General features: G+C 41.1%; 1 protein-coding gene across 1 annotated transcript in view; it reads right to left on the reverse strand.

Annotated features, from left to right (window-relative positions):
* Positions 1-25,936, reverse strand: part of adgrb2 (adhesion G protein-coupled receptor B2) — a 143,341-nt gene that overhangs the window by 107,042 nt on the left and 10,363 nt on the right. The window lies entirely within an intron of this gene.

Below are 25,936 nucleotides of genomic sequence, written 5' to 3' on the forward strand. Positions count from 1 at the left end.
GTTCAGTCCGGAAGGAGTGCAGAAAGTTGAAAATGTCCAGGCAGGGGGTGTGTGGTTGATTGTTTGACTCTGCTTGACTATCTGTAAAAGTCACTGCATGCCCTCTGTTTTATAGCCTAAGTGCCGATAAAATCCATCAAAGTTCTAAATAAATGCCATTTTCAACAGAAAAGTCTACAATCTCAGGTTTTTCTCTGACAGTGTGCACCTGGCACACCTTAAAACAACTGTCTAAATACAATACCATGAATCAATTAATCAATTAATCAATTAATTAAATTATTGTAAATAATTTACATTTATTTTTTTAATGATTTAAATTATTGAATTATTGTAATCTATTTTAGAAAACCAGAAATTAACAGTGAGGTATTGGAAGTTTTCACATATGTCACATCCTACATATGTTTCAAACATAATACATACATTGATGGAGCTGCCTGATGTCGCCTCATGTGATATGAAAATGTCTTTCAGTCTGTGATGGGAATATCATGGTCTAACTGATACTGTTTTCTTCTACATTTTCTTAATTCTTTGACTGTCCAACTCTCAAAGCTGTACCCCCCCCCAAAAAAAAAAAAAAAAAGTTGGGTGGCTAACTTTTGCTGTGACGTTCCCAAACTATCCCAGCTGGTATCCCACTCAACGATGTTAGTATTTGTGAAAGTGTTTCCACTTTCAAGCAAACAAAAAATTGTATTAAATGCTCTAATGTGAGATACAAACATTAGCATTCCTGGCTAACTAGTTTACTACCTACAGTAGTAACCTAGTGTACCTACTCACATAAACTACATAATTTTGTGAGGTAACATGTCATGATGTAACATGTTAGATATGTAAGTTTGGCCTCAAAGCCTTTTCTCTTTTAAGAGTGAAAGATACTGTTTGAAAATACAAACAACAGAGCATGTATCTGACCTTTATGTTGCTTGTTTGTCCAAATAGGGTTAAAAGAATATGATTTTATTTACATTTTTATGCACTGCTACTATATTGTAATACTAGGGTTAGCTAGGTCTCATCCGCTGGTGACAATGCTGACTTCGTACTTGGGAAAAGCTGCTTTAGTTTTAGTCCATTACCATTATCATGTAGCTATTACATGCATAGGTAAGACCCTTTTACAGGGTTCTCCATTTAAAATGTTTTACAACCTAAAAAGGCAGCTGGAGAGTGCACTTAATCTCATTCAGTTCAAGTGGTACAGTTCGCTTTAGCAAATGCTAGCTAGTTAGCCACAGCTAATAAAATCTGGTGTCATAATCCACGGTTGTCAGCTGTACTGAGAATCCTCCTTTTGTTTACTTTTGGGTGAAATCCAAGGACCCATTGTTCAAGCGATTACTATTAATTTTGAGTGGTAATTTTGCCACCATTTTTTAAACTGCATATGTACCATAGTAGAGTGGATAGCTTGTTGGGCATAGCAAGAGTAACTAGCGGGACAGTGCTTAATGAACAGTCAATTCCAAGTTCTTCTCATCCTTTTCAGATTCCTCCTGCTGGTCATGTCTGCTAAAAGACGCCACAAAGCTAGCAATGCAGCTCATGTTCTTAGCAAAACCTGTGCTGCCAATACAGTATCAAAATCCAACTGATCCACCATAGAGAGTCTGGCAGGTTTAAGGTCTGACTTACTGCCTACTGAAAGGATTCATGGGTAACATCAGTAGGAAATAATCAAAGGAAACAACAAGACTTCAACAACATAACATAAAGTTTTTGAAATTAATGGTTAAAGATTTCAGAAAACATACTGTCTGATGACAGACGAAGTGCCGGTCCCAATCTGGGAGTTTCTGAATCATTTTCTGGCAGAATCTGGCACAAATTAAGCCCAGTGTGTGAGTGTATATTCTAAGCCTCTGTGCTTCTGAGACAGAGAGGTTAGTGAAGCATGACAGAGGAGTAATGTTTCACATAAGATGACCAGTGAGGACTACTTTTCTCTTATCTCTTTATCTCTCTTTCTCTCTCCGTTAGGTCTATGGCACAGAAGAGGATTTAGATGAACACCAGTGTGGAGTCCAGCACAATCGAAAGTAAAGATCAATATGGATAAACCCCTGGGAGTACTGACCTTTACAAACCCCAATATATTGTTTAATGTTCTGGACTGCACTTTAATGGACACGTCATCACACACTTCACCAAATCGTCTCGCCCTCTCTTATCCTGATTTCTTTCCACCTGTTTCAACTGTTTCTTCATCTCCAGGGGAATCTCTTTTCCATCTATAGCTGGTAGTATCACTTCCAATCGTGACTGGGTCGATAATCCTATGACTGCTGGGGAGCAGAGGTGAAGATGGGATTTTTACGTGTCTTGCCACCTGATGCTTTAGTGTCATTTGACTGAAGTGTCAGGCAAGTTGAAATATGTTTTAGAATCTTCCCCTGACAAATGAACAGAAATAATCCTGGGACGTCATCAGTCTGTTATGAGGATGTGAGGCCATTTGCGTCTACAAAAGTCAGGGCCTGCCAAAAGCAATTAATCTGAATCTGCCTTTTTACAGATGATTTAAATAAGACTTGAAAGAACAGAGCTTAAACTAAGGGACCTCTCATCCCCGGTCTTCAAACCATTTCATCCTTCTCCCGGTCTCTAGGAGAATACCTTTTCCATTTTTAGGTGCATATCGCAGTTAAGGTCAATAATCTTGTGATTGGCCGGGGGCAAAGGTTGCACTGTGATATTTTGAGAGCACAGTTTCTTGTAAGGAACATATTGTAATGGACTGGGTGATATGTTGAGTTATTGTGAGGTTATGGGTGTCACTTGGTTCACAGATGTTTGCTCAGTTAGAGAGCAAAGGATGAAAATATTTGGCAAGTGTAGCTTCTTTGAGCTCCCTGGTGTAAATAAACTGTTTGCTTTGACTCTATGAAGCCTGTCATTTCAGCTACCTTTCGAAATGATTTGTGTGAGACAGCGCATCATAAAATGTCAGCAAAGCCAGATAAAGTGCATATAAAGTCATGATCTGTGACATTTTCATTTAAATAAATGTCTTTTATCTTATTTCCTGTTGTCAAATGACATTGAAAGAAAAAAGCAAGTAAAAAGATGCCACAGTTCTGGTCCCACTTTTCAGCTGTTTAATTTTTGGGAAATATAACACAAACAGCATACCAATTCCACAAGGTGTTATGGTTTGCTGGTTATTCAAGGATAACCATTTGATTTGTTTGCCTAGTTGGAACCCAGCTGCTAAGTCTTGTCCACCTTTTCGCTTGAGGCCGTTTTAGTATCATGTACGAGGTCCCGTTAACAGCCTGCTGAGCAGTATCCCTGAGGATGCAGAGGTTTTTTTCTCAGCTTTCTCTAATCAATGCGAAGAGTGGTGGGATACCCTAAATGAACACACACAATCATGCAGACATGCGCACAGCACATTGAACATCTAAGTACACAAATGAGGAATCACACGAAAGTTCAAATATACCTTGATGTGGCACACAGACGCTGACATTCACATACACAGCTACACAATAGGAAGTAAATATCTCTGATAAATAAACGTCAAGCAGTAAAGCGGTTTTGAGCCCGTACAAAGCAGCAGGCTGGGGAAGGGGATTGGGGCAGAGCCAGTTAGAGCCAAAGGCTCCTTTGTCAGACTGAGCCGGGATTTAAGCCTGCTGGGAAGACTATATGTATGTGTGCATGTGTGTGTGTGTGTGTGGCTGGGGAGTGCATAGGATAATGTGGTAAAACAGCTGTGGTAAATAAATGGCATGCACAAAAACATAGTGACACAGAAATGTTTTCTGTTGACTACTGTCAGCATTTTCAGCGTGGCGTATATGATTGAATGCACACTCTCCTGAACATGCAGTATTTCACACACACACACACACACACACACACACACACACACACACACACACACGCACACACACGCACACACACGCACACACACGCACACACACACACACACACACACACACACACACACACAGAGCTATTTCTCAGCCGTATATCAAATCTGAGCTTATAGCTCTCTGGTGCTGTCCATTTACTCCAGGGTCCATCTGGGAGAGTCCAAACTGATAGAGGTGCACCATAATGGACTTTTTATAAGCTACTGGACAGACAGACCCACTCCATCTCTCTCTCTCACTTCTCTCTCACCTCTCTCTCAGCAGCAGATATGAAGAGAAGTTGAATTAGGTTGGTGCAGGACAGTGTCTGCCTGACTATGGGGGCCTCAAGGTCGTTTGTGTGCCTTCAAAATGGAATCAGAATCTAGTTTTCTCAGCCCCACAGGCTGACGGGTGTTTTTGTTTCACACCTACACACATATACACCCACATATATACACACAGTTCAACACAAACCCTGGTATACTTCCAAACTTCCAAACTGGCTTTGTTTCATTTCACTTTCATTCTCAATCTCAAATTGCCCTTTCCACCCCGTTTTTCTTTCTCTTATTAGATATTTTTCAAATCTTCCAACTCCCACATTGCACAATCATTCGGTCTATCATTCTGCCCTCCACCCCCTCACCCTCTGTCTTCCACCTCAGTCTTTCTTTCACTCAGTTCTGTTTAAAAGGATTTACAGTCCAGCGGAGTCCCAGCAAAGCTACAGAGCTACAATCAAAAAGCAATCAATGCAGGGATGGCCAGAACAATTCAACAATTAATTCAAAGTAGGGTAAGATTACTGCATTGGCCTAATCAATTACAGACAATTATACCCATGGTTTAGCATGTTTGTGCAGGGACCTCAGTACAGTGCATTTACGAAAGGGCAGTGTAGCAGAGTTTACATTCATGGTTAGAAGCATGTTAGATGGATCGATGTGTGATAAGCTTGTTTCCCTGGTGAACTTGTTGCAAAGCCAGTGTTGGTGCGCTTTGTATCTCTGTTTCAGTCCAACACATTATTCAAAAATACCACAGTTACTGGGTGAAAACCTTGTGTCCAGATTTAGACAATCTTATTATCTTTTTGTCCAGCAAGGAACTGTCTTCAGCTTGTCTCCAGCAGACAAGAAAGCAGCACCAATGGCAGATACTATTAAACAAAAACAAGAGTCTATAGCCATGCTAATGACTTTGTGAGGCTGTACAGTGCTTAGGAACAGTGCCTTGAGCCAGATGCTAACATCAGCATGCTAACATGCTGATGTTAAGCAGGTATAATGTTTTCAATTTTAACGATCTTAGTTAAAGTGTAAGTGTGCCAGCTTTTTAAATTAGCGTGAAACACAATCACAGCTGAAAGTGATGGGAATGTCATTAGCCGTGCAGGTATGCAGCATGGATGTTATTTAACTTGCTTTTCTGTGGTTTGTCAGTGGTTTCTGAAAGGCTGATTAAGCCCAGGGTTGGAAGGATTTTGCCCACATAGAAGAGCTTATAAGCCTTTATGTGAATTTAAGACAAAGGAGCTAAATTGTGATCTCAGCTGACAGTGCGGACTACAACCTTTGTCACATGTCACCTCCCTCTCTCTGTTCTCCCCTTATTTCCTCTCTCCCTTTATTACAGATCTGCCAAAAATATCATTTGAAAATTTCTACTGCACTGAATTTCGCATTTTACCGTGAGGCTTTTCACATGACAACAGTGATATGTATGTACATGACACATCCACACAAAAACATCGATTAGTGCTCACATTTGCCTCTGCAGTGGGATACTGTTGCCATAGCAACACTGTCATGCTGACGCCGTAAAGGATTGGAGTTGATGTGATTGTGTGGGTGTGTGTGTGTGTGTGTATGTGTGTGTGGGTGTGTGTGTGTGTGTGGGGGGGGGCTTGCATCAAGATGGAGGGAGGGTGGTAGATTATAAATCACTGCCAACAGTTGGTAGCTGGGTCCTGTCTCTGATGATGAGGTGAATGGAGTCTGCAGACTGTGATGAGGGGCAGCTGCAATGCTACTGCCATGTCTGTAGTATCCATTTTTATTTTCTTCCTTTTTATTTTCTTTCTTTCTGTCTGTTTTTTTTGCTTATTTGCTCTGTCGCTTTCATTCTTTTTATGCCTTTTTTTGCATTCAGTTATCTCTTGTTTCACTTTTTTATTGGTCTTGATTTATCTATTAATATATATTTTTAAAAATTCTTTTCATTTTTATTCCTTTATCTTTCTTCCTTGTGCAATATTTCTAATGTTCTTTAATTGTTTTCTGTATTATAGCAACAAAAATAGTAGCAGATCTTTTGGCATATACTTATTGGCTCTGTGTGAGTGTTTAGAGTATCTGTATCTTGTGTAGAAGCACATGCTCGCCATGTATGTTCATCCATTCATCGCTCTGATTCTTCTCTGGTAATCAACAATGAAAGGAGTCTTTGCATCCTGCTGTAAGAAAACTGTGTGCAATCTTTGACTGCCATGGAAAATTAGCTACCTCTGCCTATGCACTGAAATGCATTTGTGCAAATGTTTCTCCATAAATACAAACACACACACATAAAGTACACACAAACTTAATCTGCATGGACACTTAGCTCACAGGTCAAAGCAACCGAGAGCACACTGGCAGATGTTTTTCATGAATCATGACAGAGTAGCATGAGAAGAGTCTCAAATAGCACGACTGTGCTTCTCCACTTGGTAGAAGGGGCAGAAAAATGATACTCAGATGCTGACCCTTACCCTCAACCTCTCTCCTGAGTATACAAATACTCACACACCACTTACTTCTATTCTGTCAATTACCTTTCATCAGAGGGAAGGGTCAGTTCCGATGGACGGAGGGGCAATCTTTGGGTCCTGTTCAATGCACACAGACCTGCACCCCCACACTTACACTCCCACACAGACACACACAGACAGAGTCACTCACAGACATGCTTAGTTTGACTTAGCAGTTACAAGGTACAGCTCCAGTCTGCAGTCAGACAGGGAGCTGAATCAGTCCCACTTTCTGCTGTTTTATTTTTTCTTTTAGGTGAGATGGAAAGATGAACCCATTTGAAAATAAAATGATAAGAAAACAGAAAATAGATGTGAAACTCAAAAGAAAAAGAAAATAGAGCTGCTCAATGAGTTGGTGACACAGCCAGGCACTGATAACCCTCCCTTAAACCCTCAGAATAATATGGTTTTCTACATTTCTACATGGTTACACCATCCTTTCAGCTGGGAACTGGAAGATTGAGTTGTGAATTGAAAACTTGAAAATGCAAAATATTTATTGTCATAGTATCATTGTCTGTGTTTTTATGAATGGATATTCCTGTGGTGCACTGCATGTTGTACTGTTTTGCAAGTACTTTTGTGCAACTATTATGCTTTGGTACAGTCTGATAAAGCTCCCAATGTGTTTTGTTTGGTTTTAATATCTGCTCGGGTTTATTTTGGACCATTTAGTTAATGTGTGTACTGTTTTGTTCCAGATGATTTTGTACTAATCTTTAGATATAACAGCCCTTTACTCAAGCACTATTGGCTTCCATAATATAACTGCCAGAGTGTGTTATTTATATCCGTATCTGTAATTTCTAAGGCACGGCTAGGCCTTTGCAACAATATGTCCTACTAACTAATACACATCAATAAACTCTGTGTGTCCATTCAAACTAACAGACAGAACCATGTGTCATTGCTCATACATACATGCCCACATCCACCCAAATATTTGCCCACTCCTGCCTGTAAAGAGTGACCTTGATGGCTTCTGCGGAGGAATCAAATAATGTTGGTATATTGGAGATGGAGACGTAGGTAACCGGCTGTTCAGCTCTTCAGACCAGCAGTATGAATCTAGAAAGCCAAAACAAATATCCATGTAGATAAACTACTCAGTGACATATTAAAAGTTTTCATAGTTTCTGAAGTGCATCTATGAGAAATTGTATGGTGTTATTTTGCAAAAAATGGAGCTTGGTGAGTTGAGGCACAGCACTTTAGCCATGCTTACAATAGCTGATTGACATCAGCTGCTTCATTCATGCTTCACAATCACTGGTTCAATCAACTGCTTGGCTACCAGCTGCCTGGTAACATCCGATCATACAGTATTTATGCTGATGTACAGCGCAGCCATCTAACCGGATAGTTCTCTCCTGATTTGCTTGTGCCAACCCAGCAACGTCCTTATGTGCTAAGTTTTTGTTATTGTTAATTTACGTAAGTGTATGTGTTTATTACGGAGGCATTAATTCACATTTGTGCTCGCATTCTTATTATTCTTTCTACTCCCTCAAAAAGCAGAGCGTTTTTCGCCCAGTCCAGCCCTGTTGATTATGAATTTTTCAATTTTTAACTAAGACCACAATCTTTCCTTTGTGTTTGTGTGTCAATCAACATTTTGCAAACAGTATCAAAATATGTTAAGCAACAGCATTTCATCATTATGTTACAGTTATAGAAATCGTGGTAGCATCACGTTTCTTTTTAAATGTATATATTTTTGCAAATGAGTAGAATATAAAGGTAATTTCTTGGGCTGCCAAGTCTAAGTGTATAACAACTTGCTATGGTCAATTCCTTTACATGAGTGTCTCTCCCTGAACTTCCTTAAGATGGATGGCTGTCTCTGTTCACGGGATCACTATTTGGAACTCCTTATCCAAGGGACTAAAATGGCTGGGATCATTTTAAATTCACATTGAAACTGATTTGAAGTTTGGTTATCTGTTTAAATTTTTACCTTTATGTAATTCCGTATTCTGAAAACAGTCTTCTTGCTTGGGATGCATTTTGGGCCTCTTGTGCATTATCATCTTTTAAATGTCTGCTGGGTAAGGTCGAAGATACACTGAGATGTGGAGCAATAATCAATGAGGTCCTCATTCACAATAACTCGCATTTCTTTGGTGGAGAGGATTAATATCTGGCATTAACTAATTGGACTCTGGGTCTCTATGGATTGCCAACTTTTTTCCTGGGTGTGACAGAAAGTACAATTGCGCAACAGGGCGGTACTTGCACAGAATAACACTCTGTAAAACTGCAATTGTAACCTTGAGCCCCTATAAACTTTATGGGTGGTAAAAAAAGAATGGATGGCTCGCAATGTAGAGATAACCCTGATGCAAGAACCAGAGGAAAGTGAGAAGGTGAAATACAGAGGAGAGATACAAGTACACAGATAGATAGATAGATATATGGATAGACAGATAGATAAGATGTGAAAACAACCTTGTTCTTTGAAAACTTCTTTATTATTCTTTAAGTAAAGTATAGGGGAAAATAGGGGTTTCGTTGAAGTACCAAAGCTCAAATAATGTATAAGCATTAGTGTTGAAAAGTCGTGTTACCCCATCCTCCAACCTCCCCATAATCCCTGTCTCCTCCCTTATATGTCCTGCAACACAAGTCTCCCACATTATTAACCTCTCTCTCTCTCTCTTCCTCTCTCTTTCTCTCTCTCTCTCCCTGTCTCTCCCGGGAAAGTAATGCAGGGACAGTGGTATGGCCTTGACCTACACTAAAATACTTCTTCAGGCCTCCCCAGTGCACCGTAGTCCACATGCACCAAACACGCAAACACACACACATACAGTATAAGGCCTCCAGTGAACACAATCTTCCTCCGCCAGGGCCTCATCAGTGCTTGAGATGAGGCATCTTGCCTTGTTTTTTTACTTCTCCTGCCCCGCTACAAAATGTCTGAGGCAATTTAGTCCAAGGAGAGGAAAAAGGGCTGTGCGGAATGAGCTCCTGTCAGGCCACAAGGCTAATCGAGAGAGCAGTGCAGTCGTGCAGCGTGAAGGGAGCTCCATGCTAAAGCGTTAATTTCAGCCATGGAGGTCAGCAGGGCTAATCCAAGTTGTGTATTTTTCCCAGGGAGAAATGCTGCGTAATGCTTACTAGCTACTATTTACTATGGGAAGTTTAACCCCCCTAGATTTGAGAACACCTGACTTATCTTAATAACCCTGCCTTGAATCATCAAAAGAAGCCAAGTCTGTGTGGGTGTGCTCGTGTATGTCCACGTGTTTTGAGTGTGTGACTGTATGCATGCATGTCTGTGTAAAAAAATACCACTCAGCATGACATGACATGAAGCATTAATTCTCTGAGGAAATTTTAGTGAGATGTGATTAAAATAAAATAAATAATAATAAATATTTTTTAAAAGTTTGTTCCTACATGTCCTCATTAGTCTTCTATGGCATCAATTATTATGTTATCTATTAGTTTATATGATGTTTGTTTTCTTTCTTACTTTAATGGTAAGAAAAAACTTGTTAGATATAATTTTTTCATTAGATATTCAGATATTTCACCATCTGCTTTGGTTTCACTTTTTACAGGGAGAATAGTGCTCCCCTCAGTTTCTTTGTCCTAAAGCAATATTTTTGATATTAACATAAAATCCAAGCACTCTTTAATGTGAAAAGGTTGCTATGATGCCAATCCCACTGAGAATCAATCTCCAAGTCTGCAGTTGGCAATTTTCAACTTACTGTTTAGGTTAAGTGGCTTCTATATGGGTGAGTGCCAACAGCACTCACCCATATAAAACTGTGAGCAGCTGCTTACAGAGCTCTGCATCTTCTCAGAGCTAATTGTGTGCTATCTGCCCAGTGGAAGTAGCAGAGAGATGCTGTTAATATGCAGCCGCTGGAGAAAGTCAAATATCTAGCAGGACAAAACAAACCCAGGAGCTGAGAGAACAAACGAAACACAAAAGAAACGTTTGGTCTTACTGTTGCAACAAATTCGTTGCCGATATTTTCATCATAAGTGCTCTTTGACAAGATAAAATAGTGCATCTACATTGCTTTGCATTTATATTGGAGTATGTTTTGCCACTAGTGGTAGAACATCTTTGAATGTAGCTTTAAAATATTAACATTTCTGCCAAGCAACAATTCAACAGATTCAGCACAGAGGACATAAAACTACACCTACATGCCTATATGTACATTAAACAAGTTTTTTGGCAGTTTGTTCCTCCTATCAATGCTGGCCTTGAAAAGAGATCTTTTTTTTGTGATGGGGGTAAAACTCAGCAGTCTTTAGTCTATGTATAAATGCATTCCATATTTCAGCCACAAAAAAGAGAATTAAGCACTAAAAAGATTGTAATTTTGTAAGACTTTTGGAGTAACTCAGACTGCTGAGGCCTCATATTAGATTCAGCTGAAATTTAGAATGCATTTTTACACAGAACAGCCAGTAATAATGCTTTCAGTGTACATATGGGCATGAGTATTGTTTTAAGATTAAGACTGTAAAGACTTTCCTTTTACATAAAAAAGGGGCAGAAAGTACTGATGTTAAAAGGCTACATATAGCCCCTTTACCTTTGACAGAGTATAATGTAACAAAAACTGTAAAGAATAAATTTATGTCTACAGTATACATTATGGTTGACATTTTAAAAGAAAGTGCTTTGCAATAAAGAGTAAAAAAAACATACTACTATCCTACTAAAATACAGGATCAAAAAATGTATAGTGTTTTCCATTTCACAATGCATGGGGTTATCATAAGACATTTTCAGCATGTCCCAGTGGGAGGCAAACCCCATGGCCCCTGCCATCCGCAATTCACTGAGCTGCATAATAATGTGCTGTATGGAAGACACCCTATAAGCTTCTTCTTTTTTTTTTTTTTAAATAGAATTTTTTTTTTCTGTACATTGAATTTCATAGACATTTTACAAACAGATTTGTTTATTAAGTACAGCAGTAACTATGAATTGCAATGGACTGTTTCAAGCAGAAAGTAACCTTTCCACTCTCTCATTCTCCTTCCTTCTCCTTAATGGCTTCTCTTAAAAAAAAATAGAACAAGAATAAACTGTCAGCCATCACACTCCTGTCCCTTCAAGACATAAATGTGCCATCCCAACCACAGTATCTCTCTGTCACTATCAGTCACTCTTGCACCTGCTTGCTACACATCCAGTAGCCTACTTTCTATTGCCAGAATGGTTTTCTCACTTTCATGACTCTCTCTGGCTCCTGACCCCGTCAGCCCACTTGACTTACTCCTTATCTTCTTTACCCCATCACATCTCAGTCACTCTTTCTTTTCCTGCCACCCCCTCAACAGTCATACCTTGGAATGAAAGTAGAAATGTAGGTGCCACTGGATGAAATTATCACTTCCTCTGCCCTTTCCTCACCTCCTCCTCTTCCCTCCTTCATCTCTGCCTTCACTTGCCTTGCTGTGTCCTACTTCCAAAGCCTGGAACAATAAACTTTGCAAAAGACTGTCATGAGGCTGTAGATTAGACAAGTTTGGTACAAGGCACAAATAAAGGTACAGCCTTACATGTCTTTTTTATTTGGCTGGATCAAAGTGGAGGCTGCACTGAATAATATCACAGTGAATTGCAAAACAATCTCATTTTTTTTTTAGTTTTTAGACAAATCAAAGCGCATCGCAAGCTGTTTGATACCCTTTCAAGTTTGAACAAACACCTTCATGGTTTCAGTGAAATTTGAGTGAAGAAAGTTTTGCTATTGTCTGGGAGACAAAAGAGTGGAATAACAAGGAATATACAGTAATAACCAATAAATTAGAGAGAAAAACAACTCTGACACAATACGGAGCTTCAAAGTGCAGTTGGCCACAAAATGAGCTTTGCCTCACAGTTCCCATTTTACAGATTCCACAGATGGTGCATCACTTTTAGTCTAAATACAATGAGGTCAAGAAATGAGGTGGAAAGTCCAAGTATCACCCAATTTTCAACAAAAATATACAGACATGATGTTCTGCTGCAATTTTATGGCAATCTAGTGGTTATGCAGTAGCACAAAGACAATCTGAGCTAATATCTAATGTGTGCATTTTAATGTGTGTGTTTGCAGCTGTCTTCCAATGCTACATGAATAACCCATCAAATATTTTATTTCCTTTGATGACGTCTTGAAGATAGCTGGAAAAAGGGGAAATGCAAGCTGTTGAGTTTGCCATCAACTCATTGCATTACCCATGGAAATTTACACTACCAGGGTACATAAACAAGTCTTTGCCTGCCCGGTCACCTTAGATTCTATATCCTCTCCCTGTCCCTATTTCAACATGCGTTTTTTTGCTCATGATTGATAGACATGTGTGTGTGTGTGTGTGTGTGTGTGTGTATACTCTGTATTTAGTAGACTGAATGAACATTGTTGTTTTTATGCTCCTCATTTTAGCCAAGGACCAAGAAACAAATTGCTGCATAGAACAAAACAGTGCATCAACTGCAAGGGGGTCTTTGCTGTTGGAGGGTTTGAAATGTCATATTGATTAAGACTGAATCATAGCCATGTAGGTATTGTTTTCTTTTTTGAGAACAAGCTTCCAATCCTCCCACATTCCCTTTTTGTTTTCTGCTATGTTCATTGGCTTTATAATGTGAGTCTACCACACTGTCTCTCTCTGTAAATTCGTCCTCTCTATTCCCTCGCTTTCAGTATCGGTAAGTCTTTCTCAAGAATCTCCTGCGTCAGCTGAATGTCGCACTGATTAATCACTTGATTACTTCTAGCCAATAGTCCCATTGATTAACTTTGCCACATGATGGCTTTCTGGTTGACTCCCCAGAGAGTAAGGACTCTTTGCAAGGCTCTGCCATGGAAGTTCAACCATGTCCCTGACATCTTGGAGTGATCACACACCACTGAGCGACAAAGAACACTGAGCTCTCTTTTCCAGAAAGAAAAAGAAAAGCCTTCTGTTCAGACAGCTACAAAATCCTTTTGGGGGGTTTTGAAGCTATAGAGAAATAATACATCTTAAAGCCATCTTGAAACTGACTAGGATTTTTTATTTGCCCTCTTTGAACCTGAGCTGTTTCAAGTTATCAGTACCAGAAAAAAGGGAATGTGATGCAACATATATATAAATACATATATATCAAGCTTGTGTTTGGCTACATCAAGAGAAGCATTTCAATCACTTAGAAAACCTCTGGGGCTACAGTGTAGTACCACATCTAGAAACATTCAAGGACCACTGTTGCTTTATATCAGTGTCTCACTGAAACCAGCCGTCGCAACTTCACTTGAATGTTTCAAACAATGCGTGATATTAGATACACACACTGAGAAGCAGAAACACACACACACACACACACGCACGCGCGCACGCGCACACACACACACACACACACACACACACACACACACACACACACACACACACACAATTCAAGGCAGGTAAAATAACGCCAGGTCTATCTCCAGCTCTATAGGTGGTATCTGCTGGAGCAAAAGATGATAAATGAAATCACATGAATGAAAACACAGGGACAAATGGGAAGGAAGATGAGTTTGAAGACAAGACAAGTCACGCTTTCAATGCCTTGCCTCTCCCTCAAAGGAGAACCGTCTGTACATGTATGGCTGTGTGTCTGTAGATGGCTTATATGCCTTTGATGAAGACCAATAGATTCCAAAGAGCACAGAAAACATTTAGAGCAAGAAGGGAATGGAAGAACAGAGTGGGAAAGATTGGATTGAGGGTAGTCCACGCTTAACTGAGCTCACCTAAACCAGTGATTAAACACTCTGGAGGTTGAGGGCGTAGAGAGCTCAAATAGCTGCACTTAAGTACTTGAAATAGTAAATGTACTGTAATGACGCTTGAATAAAAAAAAACACACACATGCAGCAAATTGAAATCATCATGTGCAATTAACATGGTTGACTAAGTGCAGCTGAGAGTTTCTGAGTAATGCTTTTATCAAAGGAAACATGATATTATAGGATCAGCAACTTTAAATGGCATTGTTTTCTGGACTGTTGGTGTGTCAACCCTTGGGCTGTCCAAGCACCATTAGACCCATCAACATGGTAAGGACCCCTTAAGCCATGAAGTTGATAAAGGACAGGACAGCTGTCCAAGAAAACTATCCAGCTCTGTTACACTTCATCAAAGCCAACAGCTGTGTGCGTGCAAGTGCCTCTTTTAATGTATCTACAAGTGCTGCTGTACATTCACGAAAGTGTGTGCCTGCATCTGTGTGCATGAGTGTGCCCAGGGAAAGGGTAATGAGGACCACTGGGGCTTGTTTAAAGAACCAGGGTTCACTAACGGAGAAGCGAGCTAAAGCTCCATCGCTCCCTTGAGTGGGGGAAAAGCAGAGCAGCTCCAGTGCTTCCCAGTGTTATAATCTTCAGGCCCACATTGCATCAGGACTCAGCCACGTGCCACCACACCAACACCCCAACCCCTCACCGTTACAGGCCCTCCGCCCCTCAGAAATTGAGGGAAAGGAGGTTCGCCTGGTGACTGGTGGAAAAGTGCCTTGGTTCCATATTGTCTTCCCACCTCCACACGATGACATGAATGTAAGTTTTCTTTACTAATGAGCAACTACAGTATGCTGAGATATGCATTTATAAAGAATTTGGGTCAAGTTTTGTAAAATCAGCTTGCAAGTAGAAAGCAAGAAGCTCTAATTTTGTTATTATCTATGTTTTATTTTATCGCCATCACCTCAGTAGCAAGTTTTTGCTCTTTGGGTATTTTTCTCAATCTAAATAAAGGTTATGCGCAAGGACAAGAAGAGCACAGGTACACATAAAAAAAACAAACACACATTCGCCCAAACTCTCTCACACGCACATGCACACACACACACACACGGTGGCCCCATCCCCTTACATTGATTTCCCACTGACCAACCAACTGCTTAGTCATCTTTGTGGTGACAGGTTGACCCATGAGGCCTGTTAGATGCTCGCGCTCACACACACAAACACACACACAGACAGGGAGCTATCCTGCAGCCTTTAGGGAACTCCCTAAAGCATTTATTGACCACAGAGAGAAAGTGGCTATTAATCTGACAAGGGCTTAAAAGCCTGTCACCGTGTGTTTGTGTGTGTGTCTTTGTTTGACATGTGAGTACATGCGTGCAGATATTTGTCAGCTGCAATTTTATGCATTTACAGATGTAATGCGTGCCTTTGCTTGAATATGCATAAATGTGTGTATTTTTCTTTGTTTGCCTGCATAAATGAGTATAATATTCCTGTGTAAACATCCAATTAAGGCATAAATCCAGTTAACAAAAAAGAAAAACTTCTCTACATGCGGTACATAATTAACCATGGCGTCTGCCTCTTGGCCCGAATGACACTGTTAAAATGCAAGGTGAGCCTGTCCAACCTTCCACTCCAGCAAATTACCATCATACTGTTACTTCTGCCAGTTCAAAACCCCTGAGGCAAACCTACAGGCTTGGCACAGCAACAAGATAATGAGAAGACTGAGAGAATGAGAGACAGAAAGGCTGAGGAAGAGAAAGAGAAGGACATACAATGAACCGAAAATTCCTGTGTCTGTCTGTGCATCTGTGCGTGCACTTATGGCTTCATCCATCAATTAAAGCCTTAACTCTAAGATCCCTTACTTTTCATCTTGGCAACAAAGAAGCAACTTATTTGTTGAAGATTAAAAATCAATGCTGCGGAAACACCGGGGTGCGGGGAGGTCAGAGATGGCGAGGGAGAGAGAAGATATGTCTTATGTCTCTGTGTTTCACTGCCAAGAACATCAACTTAGAGGAGTTTGTCTCTGGAGCCTTGTTATTGTTGACTCAGTGTTAGAGGCCATTGTGCTCTGAAGTGTCGCACCAACAAAAAGGCAAACACACACAAACTGGTATGCATGGATTCAGCCAGCTCAAAAAGGCATTAGCATTGTTTTAAGCAATTTGTTTACTAGCATAAAAAGTGGTCGGACGTGTTGTACAGGTGCTGTGCAAGCATTGAAGTTAGTATACCCTCTTTCTGTATGTGTGTGTGTGTGTGTGTGTGTGTGTGTGTGTGTGCGTGTGCGTGCCTTTGGCGTGTCCTTTGTGAATGATGGCTTTGCTAAAGTGCTTCGAAGAGAAACATTGGTTTGCTACGCCTTTGATTCATTGCTGGTGTGAGAGAAATTTGCATAGCCGGCAGACTCAGGGCAGATCTGGGCTCTCGTTAGCCGGGCGGCTAGATACTTCATCATTATCATCAGGCTTGTGCTTCGGTCCCAGCCACGCTGGCCTTGCTCGTAATCTTCAAGAAGGCTTGGCAGAGGAAAAAACACAGTAATAGTCTTGAACAAATTAGAAGGCTCAGATTGGGAAAAGAGACTAGCTCTCTACGTATAAACATCTGTTGTTTGGTCAGTGGTCACTCACGTACAGTAGGTTTCACCTGTCAGCCTGTTATTCTGTCTACACAGGTACGCCACATTTCCCCTCTCTCTCTGTCACCCACTATTTTTCTGTGTCTCTCTCTGTCACCCTGACAGGCTTGCCGCAGTGCTTTCGGGAACAGTGTTTGTTACAGAGGACATGCTGAAGAGTGTTGATCGTCTGAACTTCAAACCGCAGCATCTGTCTGAGAGCTGTGGGTGTGTGTGTGTGTGTGTGTGTGTGTGTGTGTGTGTGTGTGTGTGTGTGTGTGTGTGTACATGCGCATCGTGTGTATGGTCATCTGTGCGTGCATATCTGTTGGTGTATGAGCAAGATGTTTGGCAAACAGGTTAGACACATGTGGGGGCTGCTGTCATTCATTTCATTGTGCCCTTGAGGGTGTCCGCTCTCATTGAACTGGTATGCAGGTGTGTTTGTGTGTGTGTCTTTGTTTGACATGTGAGTACATGCGTGCAGATATTTGTCAGCTGCAATTTTATGCATTTACAGATGTAATGCGTGCCTTTGCTTGAATATGCATAAATGTGTGTATTTTTCTTTGTTTGCCTGCATAAATGAGTATAATATTCCTGTGTAAACATCCAATTAAGGCATAAATCCAGTTAACAAAAAAGAAAAACTTCTCTACATGCGGTACATAATTAACCATGGCGTCTGCCTCTTGGCCCGAATGACACTGTTAAAATGCAAGGTGAGCCTGTCCAACCTTCCACTCCAGCAAATTACCATCATACTGTTACTTCTGCCAGTTCAAAACCCCTGAGGCAAACCTACAGGCTTGGCACAGCAACAAGATAATGAGAAGACTGAGAGAATGAGAGACAGAAAGGCTGAGGAAGAGAAAGAGAAGGACATACAATGAACCGAAAATTCCTGTGTCTGTCTGTGCATCTGTGCGTGCACTTATGGCTTCATCCATCAATTAAAGCCTTAACTCTAAGATCCCTTACTTTTCATCTTGGCAACAAAGAAGCAACTTATTTGTTGAAGATTAAAAATCAATGCTGCGGAAACACCGGGGTGCGGGGAGGTCAGAGATGGCGAGGGAGAGAGAAGATATGTCTTATGTCTCTGTGTTTCACTGCCAAGAACATCAACTTAGAGGAGTTTGTCTCTGGAGCCTTGTTATTGTTGACTCAGTGTTAGAGGCCATTGTGCTCTGAAGTGTCGCACCAACAAAAAGGCAAACACACACAAACTGGTATGCATGGATTCAGCCAGCTCAAAAAGGCATTAGCATTGTTTTAAGCAATTTGTTTACTAGCATAAAAAGTGGTCGGACGTGTTGTACAGGTGCTGTACAAGCATTGAAGTTAGTATACCCTCTTTCTGTATGTGTGTGTGTGTGTGTGTGTGTGTGTGTGTGTGTGTGCATGTGCGTGCCTTTGGCGTGTCCTTTGTGAATGATGGCTTTGCTAAAGTGCTGCGAAGAGAAACATTGGTTTGCTACGCCTTTGATTCATTGCTGGTGTGAGAGAAATTTGCATAGCCGGCAGACTCAGGGCAGATCTGGGCTCTCGTTAGCCGGGCGGCTAGATACTTCATCATTATCATCAGGCTTGTGCTTCGGTCCCAGCCACGCTGGCCTTGCTCGTAATCTTCAAGAAGGCTTGGCAGAGGAAAAAACACAGTAATAGTCTTGAACAAATTAGAAGGCTCAGATTGGGAAAAGAGACTAGCTCTCTACGTATAAACATCTGTTGGTTGGTCAGTGGTCACTCACGTACAGTAGGTTTCACCTGTCAGCCTGTTATTCTGTCTACACAGGTACGCCACATTTCCCCTCTCTCTCTGTCACCCACTATTTTTCTGTGTCTCTCTCTGTCACCCTGACAGGCTTGCTGCAGTGCTTTCGGGAACAGTGTTTGTTACAGAGGACATGCTGAAGAGTGTTGATCGATACGAACTTCCAAACCGCAGCATCTGTCTGAGAGCTGTGGGTGTGTGTGTGTGTGTGTGTGTGTGTGTGTGTGTGTGTGTGTGTGTGTGTGTGTGTACATGCGCATCGTGTGTATGGTCATCTGTGCGTGCATATCTGTTGGTGTATGAGCAAGATGTTTGGCAAACAGGTTAGACACATGTGGGGGCTGCTGTCATTCATTTCATTGTGCCCTTGAGGGTGTCCGCTCTCATTGAACTGGTATGCAGGTGTGTTTGTGTGTGATGGATTTAGCTTTCAGTTTATGGGGGATTATATGGACAGTTTCCACAGCTATTTTTGCCTATGAATATTTTACCATCATATAAACAAAGCACAATTTCAAGGCAACTGTGCACATGGGTCAGACCAAGGGGCAGAGAGGAGCTGTGGCTCTATGCCAAGTGTGTTACCATCAACAGAAATGATAGGTCGGGTTTAGAAGGGTTTGCACAGATGTAGATTCTCTTATTGAAGAACTGTAACACAATTTGCCTCCAAAATACGTATCCAGTTCCACTTGACCACATTTGAGCGAGAATTAGCTGCAGTGGCATAAAAAGTACTTGCAGCAGGGTGCGAAAGAAAAGGAAAACGAGACTGAGATGGAGACTAAGAGTGTTTCGTCTTCCCTGAGTCTTAAATCCGCCATGGGTAACTGCTGGAGTGTGACAGTAGGCTTATAAGAGCCAGTGTGTCGATAAATCCCAAGTGCATTTATTTCCTGCAAGACCAAGGGAGCATGCTTCGCTTTATGTCCCCTGCAGAACAAGAAGGCTAGGTGAATTTTTTTCTTTCCATTTATTTATCCTGTTATTTATATTTTAATGTATTCACATGCATCATAAACTTTTATAATATTCATAGTCAGTGCCTGGATGGAATTCTAGCATTATATATGAACTGTTTGTAGCCTCCTTAACTTTTCAGCCTCTTTCTAAGAATGTCTCTGTTGTATATTTATTAGATAAAAGGTTCTCTTCACTTGCATGATAGCATGCACACTGGCTCACTGAAACATTAGGGAGAAGATTAAATTCACTCCTCCAAACATCACATTAGATATGTAGATTATTGTATTGTCCAAAAAAGCAATAAAACACTAATGGCTGACTCACAATTATTAAAAAACGTCTAATTGGATCATTATTCAAAGTTGGTCAGACCATTAAGCATAACACGTTCATCTGAAGAATCAGAGAAACCTCTGAATCAACCCAACCTCGCTATTGGAAAAGTCTGTAATTGGAGGAAAACCAATGACTTTGGAGACCTTTTTATTTCATTATTTTGTTCTAGCAAAATAAAAAAATCATAGCATGCTTTACAAAGAAATGATAAAAAGATCAGTAAGAGTAGATAGTAGAAACAGGAGGAAACTGATTGGAGAATAAGCATGCCTACATGTGAGATCCCACTAATCCTAAACCTTGCAGAGTCACACACACATGCATACAAAACAATGCTATACACACACAAATAGACACACACACTAGAAGAGACAGCACTCAGTCAAGAACATCGGTAAGGAGAATATGAAAATACAACTAAGTTTTTCTTAAACCACCACACCCCGAGATCCTTTTTTCAGCTCCCTTACACACACACACACGCACGCACGCACACACACACACACACACACACACACACACACACACACACACACACACACACACACATATTCCCACATACACACACACAAACACCATCTAAATATGTAGTTGACTATGGTGTCACCCCACTGCTCCATTAGACTCCCACGCAGATGATATCGTCTAGGGGAGGAAGCAGGGATGGGAGGAGAGAGGGGAGGTTTCACATCACTGTTGGAGACTGTCTCAGGAGAGTTTTCTTCGAAGCAAAGAGCCATGGATGAGTGGAACAGAATGACGGATGATGAAGGTAGGGAACACATACAAGCACTCACCAACACACAGACAGACACACACACAGTTTCCCATGTGCTTTTACTGAACTTGTGGGGCAAGATTTCCTTGTCTTGTAATGATTTCTAAATAGGGCCTCATTGCCCAGGGATATATTTAATTGCCACACACCGTCTGGTGATGCTAATGCGTGCTGACAAAAAGAGAGCGAGAGGCAGAGGGAGAGAGAGAAGCGAGTCACACTTGTTTTGAAGTTACTTTTACCCAGCAAGGGCACGAGTGAATGCCAATCACTGGTCAAGCTTTAGACATCCTTTTAACCGTGATGCTTTGCTGGGATTTCAATGTAGCTACTGGAAGTGGCTGCTGTCACATGTATGCTCACTTTCCCATACCATCCTCTCAACACACACACACACACACACACACACACACACACACACACACACACACACACACACACACACACACACACACACACACACACACACACACACATGTCCAACTCCCTGTCAGCCTATTCTGTTTTCCTTGCACTCCCTGTTACCAGATTCTCTTGCAGTAACCATTATATCTCCCTCTCTGCTAAAAGCTTGTGTGTGTATTTATACGGTATGTGCTCATTTTGGTGAGGGTATGTATGATAATGTAGTATTTCGATGGGTGTCATCACTACACAGTGCGACCCAGCCACAGTTCTCTTACTCCCTCTTCCTGTCACTTTACAAAATTGAGGCATTGTTCACCAACACACGCACGCACGCACGCACGCACGCACGCACGCACGCACACACACACACACACATACACACAGACACAGGTACATACATAAATATGGCAAAGGCATGAAGGAGATGTGTGCACACACAGACGCACGTGGTTGTGCTCTGCTGTGGCGTGTGTGTGGGTGTTTGCATTGAGTACAGCTGCTTTTAGAATGATTGTGTGAGCACCCCAGTGACCGGCTACAAACACACAACTAGGGGAGTAGCAGGAGAAAACAAAACATTTTCATACTTCATGACTGCAGGTGTTTACGTACTAGACTTGTCTGTGACAGTATGTGAAACACACCCAAAAAATACCGTATTGTGGATGCTTGCATATGTGAGCAAGTATCTGAATCTGTGTCTTAAGCGTATATGTACATTGGAATGTATGTGTGTGTGCTTTTGGGAAGTTTCATCTTCCTGTATTAGGACAAATAGCCTTGTCTATCATTTAAGGCTCTGTCTGGCAAACAGATTCCCCTCACGTCAAGCCTGATGAACACAAATGAGTTCCCCAGAGGAGACATTTCAGGGGGGAACAGTGTCCCTGTGACACTTATCGTGAAGGACATCTTACGGGTAAAGAGGAGGTGTGGGTGACAGCCAGAAAGTAAGCATGGCTGTACCATGCATCAAGCTCCTATTTAAACATGGAGGGCCTTCAGGACTACATAAACATACAGGACTGTGCGCTGAACTTAAACAAACCACAGCAACAGCATAACAATGAATCTTGTCTTGACACTGTGATGTAAAAAATGCATTTACATAATGGCAGGCAGTCTGTCATACCCCTCGCTGCTTGGTATCAACAACCCCCCTCTGTCTGTCTCAGTATGTCTCTCTTGGTGACAATACCATCAGCTCACTTCTAGAAATGGATTGAAGCTTCACCTATAGCACCTTCAGCAAAGCATTAGAAAAATGGTTGTCAACTGCTATGGGCCTTTCAGTATCATCCCACCTCAGAGGTAACAGGTACCCCACACACTAAATCACTGTACAGTACCAAGAGGTAATTATACTGCCACTGTAAATCTTCTTGATGGCTCGGCAAGTTAGATCACCTTCTCACATGCCTGCATGTGCACATACTGTCAGGGATGCACACATGCTTTATGATGTGCATGCTCACACAAAAGCATGTATGCACCAAAGAGTAACCAATGTGGGCTCAGCTGGCCAGCTGTTTACCACATGGGTCACAGCATAGCACTTTCCACGCATGATTGCATCATATGTGGACCAAATGCACTCAAAACATTGAGAAAACATGTTTAGAAATTATTTAGAAGTTATCTATTGTTTTCTTACTGCATAAGTGGCTGGGCTCACACACTAATCTCTTCCACTACATTTGGACCGTCACAATATGCCCAAGCTCTTCCTAAATACCTTTAGTGTTAGCGTCACATCAAAGGACACCAAATACATTCACATGAGGAGTCATTTACTTAACAGGGATTTGGTGGATGTTTGCAGCAAGACCGTTAGCTCCATAGATGTAACTAAAAGAGCAATAGATAAATTATGAACTCAACTACAAGCAAGAGTAAGAAAAGAAAAAGTAAGAGAATCCTTGAATGACCTGGTTTTCTGCATTAATTGGACATAAAATTTGATCTGATCTTCATCTCAGTCACAAGTATAAGCAAACACAATGTGCTTGAACTAATAACGCACAATGTTCAGGAGGAATTTTGGACAATTCTTCCTCACAGAACTGCTTCAGCTCAGCCATATTCTTAGGGTGTCTGGTGTGAATGGCTCTCTTCCATGGCATCTCTACTGGGTTGAGGTCTGGGGTCTTACTGGACCATTCCAAAAGGCGGATTCCCGTTCTTTGCAGTCATTCTGTAGTATATTTACTTTGATGTGTAGGATTATTGTCCTGCTGCATCACTCAACTTCTACTGAGCCTCAGCTGGTGGACAGCCACCCTGACATTATCCTGTAAGATACTTTGATAAACTTGGGAATTCATTTACTCCTTGATGATGGCAAACTGTCCAGAGGTAGCACAGCATCCCAAAATCATGACACTCCCTCCACTTTAATTCACTTTACCGCTGGTCTATAAATTGTCATTTATAGACAGTTTGTGAAAATGTGGCCTAATGAATATAAAAACTCTTTGAGATTCCTTTGTAACCCTTTCCAGCTTTGGGCAAACCAACAATTCTTTATCATACGTGTTCTGAGATCTCTTTTTTTTTTTGAGGCATTGTTTGCATCAGCAGATGCTTCTTGTCAATTGCAAATTGAAAATGTTTGATGTCTTTTAGCAGTCAAAGTAACTCTAACCCACACCTCCAATCTGGTTTCATTGATTAGACTCCAGTTTTGCTAACTCCTGAATCCAAATAGCTTTTTTGGATGTCATTAGCCAAGGAGTACACATACTTTTTTGAACCTATACTGTGAATGTATAGGTTGAGTTATGTACTCAATATGAATGAGAACGTTACATTAATTTTTTGTGTAAATTAGCTAAAATAGATTGTATATGTTCATAACTATAACTTAGATTTGACCATATTTTAAAACAGATTTATACATAAAGGAAGATCATTTCAAAGGTTTCACTTACTTTTCACACCACTCCTGGAGAATACAATGAGACAAAATAGCACAAAATAGTTGACAGAATAGCAAAATAGCTAAATAGCAAGGTTATCTGTGGAGTGTTTGATCATTAGTGGAGCTATGGAAGATACATTTATGGTGTCAAGGTTAAACACAAAATATTTTGGTAAGAACCACTGAATGAAAACTGTGAGTCTTCACAAAATGTTTCCATGTGGTACCCTTAACCCTGTAATAACTTGGGGGCAGCAGAAAGTAGTTGTGAACTCACCACTAACATATGATCACCTTTTAAAGTGATATGGTGAAGCTGTTAGCAAAGAGTTGCTCACTCACACAACCAATAGTGACAGAGCTATATAAACTTTCATTTCAAGTCATGTTTCTGGCGCGACCAGCGACTACAGTACTCTCCTCATGTAGACCGTCTTATACACAGCTATAGGGTTGGGTTGCTGGTAGGGGAAATACCTAGAGTCATATGAGCCCCACATGCTGTACTGGTGACATTTTGCAAAACAAGGGTACAGCATACCATTGATTTACAGCCTTTTAATTGAACCTATGGCCATGTGATGTCTCTTTAAAAGCCACATTGGAGTCATTTTGATGTCTTCAATGCTAATTAGGCAGAAATATATGAGTTAAATCATCCCAGAAGTCCAGTGTCCAAAGATTCAGCATATTATTGACTTCTTGTTCATGGCCTGTTTTTCAGTCATAGACTGGAGCTGGGATTACACTGCTGTACACAGCTGATTGCCTGTGCAACGCAGTGAAATAAAAGCACTTTTTGTTTCAGGTGAACCATCATTCAGTTCCAACAAATACAGCAGTTTCCTAAATGAAATGTTTTGCTCTAAACTGCATGTCAGTGCTTTGTTCTTGCAAAATGTCATTGTTGCCAAAACAATGTAGGGGTTTGTGCTTGAAAACCAGTGTGCAGTGTCACAAAAACATTAAAAAAAAAAACAGAAAAACAAAGAGACTGATATTCACACAAAATGTCAAACCTGTCACAGAGATTTGCATGGTTGGAGTTTGAGATTGGAAATCATCACGCAACCGGAAATTTAGCAAACTGAAACACACACACTCACATAACAACGCAAGCCTCTGGGGATTGTATCACATGACCGTGGGCACAGGTGCACTATGGGATGTCCGTCTATTTTCTGCAGTTAATCGATCACATGAGGCACTGGACCTTGACTAGGAGTCAGTGGGCCAGAGAGTGATTTAGATGGTGTGTTTGTGTGTGTGTGTGTGCGCGGTGCAGTAACACATCTCAGTACTCAATTATCATTGAATTGCTCTATGACCACTCATGAGCTGCATGAGCCTTATGAGACACACTGTAGCTTTGAGGCTTTTTGTCATCCACTCATTCACATACACACACACACATGCACTCATACTCTCTCACATACACACAGTCTCCGGTGGCGGGCAGACAAGTGGTGGTGGGGGGGGTTCTCTAGAGGTTAGCTAATTTGGCCCACTGGTGCCTTAAGCACATCTCCCTGCTTCACTTCATCTCCTCCTGCTCACATGTCGCCCCAAACTTCCGCTCTCCTTCTAAAATATCCAGCTCACAAATCTACTCTGCCTTCACTGCCGCTTCTTAACATCATACAACTTTCATTAGGTGCAGACAGAGTGATGGACCTAATTCAGAGCCAACCTTTTGCCGTCATCCTATCCC

This window comes from Xiphias gladius, chromosome 24 (genome assembly GCF_016859285.1).
Source record: "Xiphias gladius isolate SHS-SW01 ecotype Sanya breed wild chromosome 24, ASM1685928v1, whole genome shotgun sequence".
NCBI classification, from domain to species: domain Eukaryota; kingdom Metazoa; phylum Chordata; class Actinopteri; order Istiophoriformes; family Xiphiidae; genus Xiphias; species Xiphias gladius.